The sequence below is a fragment of the Andrena cerasifolii genome, chromosome 5, assembly GCF_050908995.1.
Source record: "Andrena cerasifolii isolate SP2316 chromosome 5, iyAndCera1_principal, whole genome shotgun sequence".
Taxonomy (NCBI): domain Eukaryota; kingdom Metazoa; phylum Arthropoda; class Insecta; order Hymenoptera; family Andrenidae; genus Andrena; species Andrena cerasifolii.
The window spans coordinates 11,253,369-11,262,500 of NC_135122.1; the positions used below are offsets into that span (position 1 = coordinate 11,253,369).

The 9,132-nt window shown below is 42.2% G+C and overlaps 1 protein-coding gene across 2 annotated transcripts in view; it reads left to right on the plus strand.

Annotated features, from left to right (window-relative positions):
• The window catches only part of LOC143369456 (putative RNA methyltransferase CG11342), a 44,917-nt gene that overhangs the window by 1,413 nt on the left and 34,372 nt on the right, over nt 1-9,132 (plus strand). Inside the window, exon 1 of one of the 2 annotated variants that reach the window (XM_076813416.1) lies at nt 61-180. The exons of the other annotated variant lie outside the window; for it this stretch is intronic. The gene's annotated coding sequence lies outside the window, so the exon portion shown is untranslated. Of the gene's footprint in view, nt 1-60; nt 181-9,132 lie in introns of those variants that run through there. 2 annotated transcript variants of the gene reach the window in all.

Consider the following 9,132-nt stretch of genomic DNA (forward strand, 5'->3'; position numbering starts at 1 on the left):
AGTACGTGGCGTGGAGGGGAGACGCGCGTGCGCGCGTCGCACCGTCTCTACGTACAGTGTCGGCGCAAGAGCATCGCGTGGATCGGTAGCCCCGCGTGCCTTTGTGCTTGAAACGTGACTAAAATTCCCCGTCCAGGAATTCTCCAGAACTACAGACCGCTTTGTTTCGAATTTCCTGTGGTAAGGTACTTGCTCTTTCTTAAATCCTCCGATAACGGAAACACCAGGAGCCGTTGAATATTCATCGCGTGCGATAAAGCGGAAAGAACGATTTCTGTTAGCGCCGTTTACGCCCGGTCGAGGGAAGCGTATTCTATCGGAGTGACCGTGAGGCGTCGAACGTAACGTGGACACCGAGCTCTTTCGTTATCGTTGGTCACGTTTCTAAGTCACTATTTCTGTTTCTAGCATTTACGTGTCTCGCGACACGCTGCCCATTTACATTTATTTATTCTGCGGCGCGGTGATGCAACGCGCGATAATATTACAGGAGTTGGTAGAACGATGGTAGAAAACTGTAGAAGCGACGCGAAACAGGAGGGAGGGGGGTTTCGCGAGATAAGGACGCGCCACTGGCCACATCAGCGCGTACGTGGGCATCCTAACCCGCGACACGCGGTCGTACATGCAAAACTTTTTGCACGCTTACAGCGCGTTGCCTGTAACGTTAATTATTGTTTCTTTTACATCGCTTGGATGTTGACGATTTATCGCACCTAGGTCTGTTCGGTGGCGATATCTCGCTGAAATTTTCCGCGCGTACACAGCAGTTGCGTTTCGCAATAGAAGCGTGTACGAGCGGGCGTAACCAGGCGTGTTTATTTTGCAAAAGATTCCCGAGATTAACGATGGGGCATGGCAATTCAGGCTTCTTCGATCGGCAAGCAGCAGTCACGTGAGGGCAGAATCACTCGTGATATTCGTTTCGTGTAAACGACGCGCCCTTGACCTACCTTAACGTTCCTTAGCGATCGCCGGTGGCGCGCTTTAAACAATCGTCGGTAAGGGCACGTATCTGACCCACGTACTCTGGCACGACCGTGAGAAGAAGTATCAATCCATAGTTAGGGCTTGGAAGAATGTTTCGCGACTCCCTGCGGTTTTATTCCTCCTCGGGGAATCAGGAAACCATGAAGCGCAAGGATATTCAAACGCTGAAGAGTTCGAAAGAATCGATAACGTTGCTCGATATCAGTTGCGATATAATACGCAGGGCCGTCTTTGGGCCGCGCAAACTTTGGGCGCGCGCGTGGGGCCCCTCGCGTAAATAAAAATTCAGGCAAATGTTAAATAAAACAGCACAACTATTTTATCATTTCTATATTCAAGGATAAAAAATTCTTCCCATACAAAAATTCGATAAAAAGAATTTTCACATATTTAAGAGATTCAAATTTTCTCTTTTTTTTAAATATACATAGGTATATTTTTAGTCGTCGTTTAATTATTCTAACCAGAATTTCGAGGATACATGAGCACGATGGTTGTGTAAGCGTCCAAGAGCACCGCGATCGTTTCCCTCGTAAAGCACCCAGCCGCAATGTAGACGAGTGTGCGAAATCGTCTGATTTTATTGTACCGCGTGCCGTATATACTCCCGTGTATATTCGTCCGAAGAGATATGGCTGATTGCGTGGCGTTTGGATCACGCTCGGCACAGGCCAGGCCTTCGAATTTCCAAACCCGCCCGGCCCCACACCGGATATTGGTCAACCTAGTGCTTTTTTTTAAACACACTTGATTCTTTTACTTACGTGGGTGCCGGTCGGATCGTTTCGCAGGCCGATGATTCAAGCGACCGGGTGGACTTGAACGAAAGCGACGATCAGATGGCTCGATAAGACGATAGATTTTCGTGGAACTGATAATTACTTCAGGAATGAACGATTGGAGCTGTCAGCTGGAGAGTCAAACGCAAATTCCCTTGTATTCAAACGAACCCCGTTTTTGTCCGATAATGTCGTATAAATAGAGCGTTAAGTAAATATCAACACCGGTCTGTCTCTGTCACGTTGAACGAAATATGATTTTGGATCGCCTTAATAATTCTACGTTAACAAAAAAGATATATTTTTATTCGTATCCAAATTTTTATTTACTCCGCAATGCCTATTAAATAATAATTATCCTCCTTTGTTATTCTGTCATTTTTCTGTACTCTAAAGTAATAACAATAATAATAGGGCCAGCGTAGCCCCGGATCATAAGGAAGAATTCCAATTTTTCTTAAACACACGTACAGTCGCTGACTAAAAGTTCCAATAAAATCGAAAACAAGGCTACCTTGATGCCATTCTAATAAAGTTATTTCCGAGCCATTCCCTGGTAGCCATAAAAATCTCACAGAACCATCGTAAACAGAGCCTGAATTATCGCCACTGAAAAACTGCCATAGTGATATATTTTCTGAAAAGCTGGCTGTGCCAAAGAAATTCGCGAGCAGGAATATATTTTGCGACTGCCCATGGGCTTGTTATTCGCAGCTGCTTTTTTCCCTCCCCTCTTCGTTCGAGTCGATGACGCTGTGACGATTTTATTTTTCAAACGGTACGATCCAAAAGTTCGCGCGTGATTTTCGCCGGATATAGCTGTCGAAAGTTTCGTCACACGGTCTGAAGTGGCTCCAAGGCTGAGCAGCATTTATCACGGCTGAAGCACCGATAACGCGTCTCACCGAAACCTTTTCGGGCCTTGTTTCGATGGATCAAGCATCTTCGGCCACCGTCGCGCTCGGTCCCCGAACAGATTTCCGCGATCGTTATCTGCGGAAGTGTCGCCGATTTTTGGCTAACTCCCATTCGATCGCCACCCCGTTCCTAGGGGCGAAATTCGTCGCGATACTATGCCTTATCTTTTGTCGCTTTGATCGTGGAATTTCCGCAACACGATCTCGTCATCCTGCGTTGCTTTATCGATCCAATAAAAATTCAAACGAAAACGATCACGGTGGCGAGACGAGAGTGTCCCTCGCGACGATTATTGCTGCAGGAAAGTTGATGGTAGGAAGGTTGCAAAGAATTGTTTAACGGAGGCTGTGTCGAAGATATTCTTCGTTTAGGAAAATTTTTAGAAAAATGTATCATTTCTACACCGTTAGAAAAATGTATCATTTCGTTTTTGAAAATCCTCGAGTACGGGTATGCGCGTGGAGGGAAAATTAGTTGAATAATAGAATTTCGTTACACAACGGTTTGAATTTAGTGAAATTGTTGCGGGGATGCGTGTTCTAATCGTGACATTTTGTAACTCCGTGTATTCTAGATTACCCGAAGAAACTGTAGAGAAATCGACATGTTCCTGAAGAAAATGACACCAAAAGCGGGTAATCAAATTCGACTTTTAATCAGTGGAAACCAGTAGCTTTCGGAATTCTTAAGACATTACCGTGCACCTGAATAAACTCGTTCGAGTCACATTTAAATACCTTCCAGGCAAACGAAAACCAATTCCAATGCCCTATATCAATAAGGAGCCATTTAAATCGTCCTCGACTGGTTTGAACATTCAGAGAAAAAGTGACCGTGAATTATTTTCCACTTGAGAGATACACGATCAGAGACCGCGTCACGAGGTTCTATAGTAATCAGGCCCGAGCACCAGTCGTCACCTAAATCCGATGGATTAACACCTACCCAACTGTAATCTGCAATACTAAAACGGCAATGATGACATCCCGAAAATAGAAAATAGATAATTTATTCCCTGTTTTTACACAACGTTCGCGATCATAACGTCGCCGAAAATTCAACGCTACCAGCGGGGCAGCCAGAGGGGGTAGGGGCCTGGCACTCTTCAAAGAAAAAGGGAAAAGGAGATTAATGTAATCACGACTGAAGTAATCCAAGAACTTTGTAAGAAGAAAACGAAGCTGGATTTCGTTTACAATTTATTCTTTAAATAAACTTCTATAATCGCCTAATGAATTCCATCGCATTCGCATTGGAAATCTTTTTCTCCGACCGACTCGACCCACCTGGAAATTAAATCCCGAGTGCGCTGCCGAACAGCGCGGTGCGAAAAATCTTTGCGGCTTCCCGGCTAGATTTAAAAGTTCAAACACCGATGCTCCGTGGAAATTACCAAAACGCCCAGGGTCCAACGATCCAGGCGTCAGAGGCGACGGATTATGAAGTGTTTTCGAGATAGACGACGAGGTCACCGAGCACTGGCATTGATAATTCCTCTGGAAACGGACGCAAGCGAGAAAAACATTGACGAGCGAATACGTGACGCGCGTCATGCTGCGACCGATTTCCTGCCGGCGCTCTTACCTTTGCTCCAGCCTCGTTACACGTGTGCACGCGCGCCGAAAAGTTCTCCGTCGCGCGCCCCGATTCCCCGCGGAATCGATCATCGAGGAGCATGCACCGACGGTTAAACAACGATGGAACACGTCACGCACGTGCCGGGACACTTGTCACGCATCGCTTTAATACACCCGCCAATCTTGCGAAGCTGAGGAGAATTTTAGACCGACACGTGACTGGAGGTATTGCGCTGATGCATCCTGACGATTGGCTTCTTTTTTTTTTAACGTGACACGAGATTTTGGGGGATTCGAGGTGGGGGTAGTGATTTTGGATTTTCTTGGTTGTGGAAATTTTATTGGGATTGGGATTGAAATGGAGTGTAGCTTGTCTGCTTCGGGGCCGCCCTTAAGTTACGTAAGGGTAATTTTGGCGATTTCTTACCCCATCCCTCCCCCAGTATAAGAATTCGTAAGATTTGATATTGCAACCCCTTCTTACGTAATATTTTTTACATCGAATTCTTTCAGTTATTCAAATTCTTTTAAAGGTTTATATAATTCATTGAACTCAGTTTCGGGAAATTTAAACTAAAACTACTTTTCCAGAACATTAATGATAGAATTTGTATTTATTGGAAATTAGGTTAAAAAAATATTACGTAAAACGTTACCTGACCCCCCCCCCCCCCCGTTTAAGAAAACGTAAGAAATTCGCGACCCCTCCCCAAAAGCCTTATGCAATTTAAGGACGAGCCCTTGGGTGAAAATATGGGGTTTGTAGATTATGTGAAAATTATTGCAATGTGGGTATTCGAAGGAGATGAAGAAACTTTGAGAGTATCAGGAGGAGAGTCAAGTTTGTTGCATTTTGTGAAGTGTAGTAGAAGTGGATCGACTGACAAGTGTTAAAACTACTTAGGCAGTTCGTTGAGGGGGGACATACATAATCTTTTAGAATTTGTTTTTTAAGAAAGTATTAACATTATTGCGCCCGTAATTGTTTCATTAATTATGCCACATCTTTGGATACCAGACAGAATTTTTGTAAGTAAACACTCCCAATTAAATAAATTTTGCCTGAAAGCAAACAGCAAATTAGTTTTTTTTTAAATATATTAACAAATGCTGTCTTTGACATGGCCGATTTAAAAAAAGGGAATTTTTAAAGAAACAGCAGTACTCTATAGGAAACGTTGAATTTTCGGACAGGAAATCCTGCCTTTTTATGTAATAAAAAAGAAACTATAAAGCAAATAAAAAATCCCCGCTGTCAAAAATAGCATTTGTTAATATATTTTAAGAAACTAATTTCCTTATTGCTTTCAGGTAAAATCTGTTTAATTGAGAGCAAGCTTTCAATTATAGACAATACTTTTAACAAAATAATGAAATTCCTCTCTCTTTCTCTTAAAAAATTCGCAGTCTTGAGTCATCTTGCGCGCAGGCGCGAAAGTTTCGCGGCAATCCCCGTTTCATGGATCTCGACAGGTATTTTGCAACGATTTGCATAAACACTCGCCACGTCTACGAATTGTACGCTGCAGTCTCGAGGGGCATTCTCATGGTAAGCGGGCCAGACGCGCGGCATGATTATGCTCACGGTCGAAACTATTTTTGCGGATGCTTAACGAGAAGGCCTGCGGCAGAGGAAAAAGTAATGACGTAGCCAATCGTTCACAAAAATGGTACCTTCCGGTGGCTTTTAGCTCGCGAGTTTTTGTCAGCAAACGCCAGCATTATAAATAACGCGCGGCTGATATAAATACGCTGGAAGCATTAAAGAGAACCCCGAATCCTACACAACGAGCCTCAAGATTAACTTTTCATCTGTATATTTTTTTTTCGAACGGTCCTGTATATTTCTAGTTTTACCATTATGTATATTTCTGTCTGAAACCGTTCGAACTTGGATAGTGCTTATTTGAGAAAGGATGTATGCGCCGGTGACTATGGAAGTGAGTCAAAAAATCAAAAAAATTCAGACTTCTCTTATTTTCTGTTATGTCGATTTATAGTTCAATATTATGAAAGAAGCGTTGAAAAATAGCTGCGAAGTAAGCAGTGACGCGATAGTGTCAATTTCATAATGAGCCGCGACTGTTTTACGATCAGTTCGATAGTGAGGCATTTGTTCTGTGCAAGTAATTCGTGAGAAGTGGGGTGAAAGAAAAAAAAAAAGAAATTACAATTATTGTAAGTTAAACAAGTGATTTCGTTGGTTATTTCGCATTCCATTGATCTAAATAAGCAACAAATTTAATTTCTTCGATTTTTGACAACCCATTTTCACAATCACTGGCACATATCCTTCCCTAAGCAATTGAAAAGTGTGAAAATGTAAAGCAATAGAAATGTGAGATTTAATTTACCACGCTAATTTGTCACGCTCCTTTTAATGAAACGAATATCGGAATCGAGAGACGTGCAATTAAGGCGAGTGAACCGGATGCTCTGACAGTCTGACGTAACCCGGGACAATACATGTCATCTCACCTCGGAAATTTGTAAATCATTTGGCAGAGGAAAGAGTCACCAATCTTGCGAGGAATTGCGTCATGGGCAGTTATCAGTAAACAACAAACGCGGTTGTAAAAGAAGAAAATAATGATGCAATTGTGAATCTAAAAAATACGCTTCAAATATTTTCTATTTAGATCCAACGTACGAGATGATAAAAGCGGAGAGCCGAGGTCAGTGAAATCTTGATGCAAATGATAAGTCCAACGAAATTTCATTCCTTCTTCGAACTATTTGTCGTTCGCGTTATTATATTATCTTCGCTGTTTAAAACGAACCAAAAAAAAAAAGAAAGAACGTCGAGTGATAATTAATTAATAATATTCTTCTTTGTATAATCATACATTTATATAAATGGTTAAATAAAATAAGACTTCATTGCAAATCGATCAGATTCCAAAGTGGAATAATCTATTTCTATTTAATGCTTCCGATTTGGAAGATATCTATTTTTTCACTCAATTTTAGACAATTATTTCGGGAAAAATTTATCCCAACCATCGTAAAAATAAAATTCACTTCTTTATTTCTCGTTCAAAGAAAATTTGCTTCTTCATCCTCGATTACATAGATTTTCCCCAATTTCGTATGATTCACACATAACGACAACTTTTATTCGCGGAACTTTGCGCGGCTAATCGCGAGGTGTGTGCTATTGCGAACACAGATACCACGAATACCGTGAAATGGATATCGAAATTGCATAAGAGAGCAAGCTATAACAGGCAGATTTACAGCATGTATGCTAGTTAGAAAGCAAAGTTGGTTAAAGTACCTACCTAGTTGCGTACGTGCAGCATGGCATATTACTGGTGTCTTTAATCTTTCAGTTCCATGTCCTGACCTTAACTTTACACCGATAGAGTTGGCCACCGATCACATCGCACACTGTTGAAGGTCTGTCAATCTCCCATCGAACGTAGAGGGTCGGCTCATCAATCATGACTGCCCTATTCTGAAAACACAGGGCATAGATATACTCACCAATACATGCGAGTGATAAAGGCACTTGTTAGTCATGCCGATGTATATACACGCTTAGAGTATTACACACATATAAAACATGCAGAGTCAATGATCCAAACCATCGGTCAACATTCCTCGAATTGATGAAAGAAATGGTATTAAGAGGTAGTAAATGATTTTTCTATTCGCGATAGTTCAATGTAGGTATAACACACGAGGAAAGGGAAAAGCTTCGCGTTTATTTTTAGGGGGTTGAAGGAAATATGTTGGTAATGCGAATGAGAGTATTTTTAAGAAATGTTACGTACAAGTTTGCTAACTCTTGAATTTTTATTGCTAATTAATAGCGAAACAGTTGATAATGAAGCGATTTGCTTGGGCAAAAATAAGTCGAGGATCCAGAGTAATTTTTCCCCGAACGAGGCTTCAGTTTTGAGACTGAAGTAATAGGTAATTTGTGAAAATCAGCGGTTTCATTGTTTATAACTTTCTCCCTACTTATTTCTTTAAGGAAACGCAAACTTTTTCTCGTTCTTTCTCACTACCTCGTTATTTGCACAGTGTTATGCAATTGCACATCTTTGACTGCCCTTACGAAATAGAGATCCTCCTAATCAAACTTTTCTCTTACCCTCCAATTTCCCTCAGACCACCACCACCATTATCATATACAGTCACTCACAAGTTTGTTCATATAAATTTAATAAAATTGTGCTGCATTCGGTGTCGCAAACTACGTCACCTTAAGTTTCTATACTCAGCTGTCTTCCAGTTCCTTGATTACTGACACGAGGAATAAACTTACCACAACACCGCCATGTTTGTACATAAAAACATGCGGCAGTTTCGCAAAATACCACAATCTAAATCCCATCTTAATCACCCCGGCCCGTTTCGTCGACCAACGAGCGATCTGCCCCTGGTTCTAGCTAATATCGATTCGCCAGTCCGTTGCATCACGAGTGACATCGCGCGCATCGCTGCACCGTTGCAGGGAGTTGCACTTTTCGTAAGAGAACCACCGTGGTGCAACGTCTCGTTTAATCAATTCGGATTGCGCCCGATTACAAAAACTGGCCACCCAGATATCCGATCCCGACTGGCTCCTATCATTCGCCGTTTTCGCAACATAGGGAACTGCAGCAACATTCCCCGAATAAACTGGGGCTGCGAGGCGAGCGTAAACAACAATCACGCTGGCCGCCACCAGCTGGCGGGATTTCAGGAAATTGCAGAAATCCTTGCAATCGGTGATTGGCGGGAAACTTTGTGGGTAATTAGAAATTTTAGATGAATCACGGACGCACTTCCATCCCACCTGTTTCGTTTCATTTTTTGCCCTCGCGTTTGCATGGGAACAGCTGATTCCGCGCGACGGGCAAATTATTGCCTCATCTTTC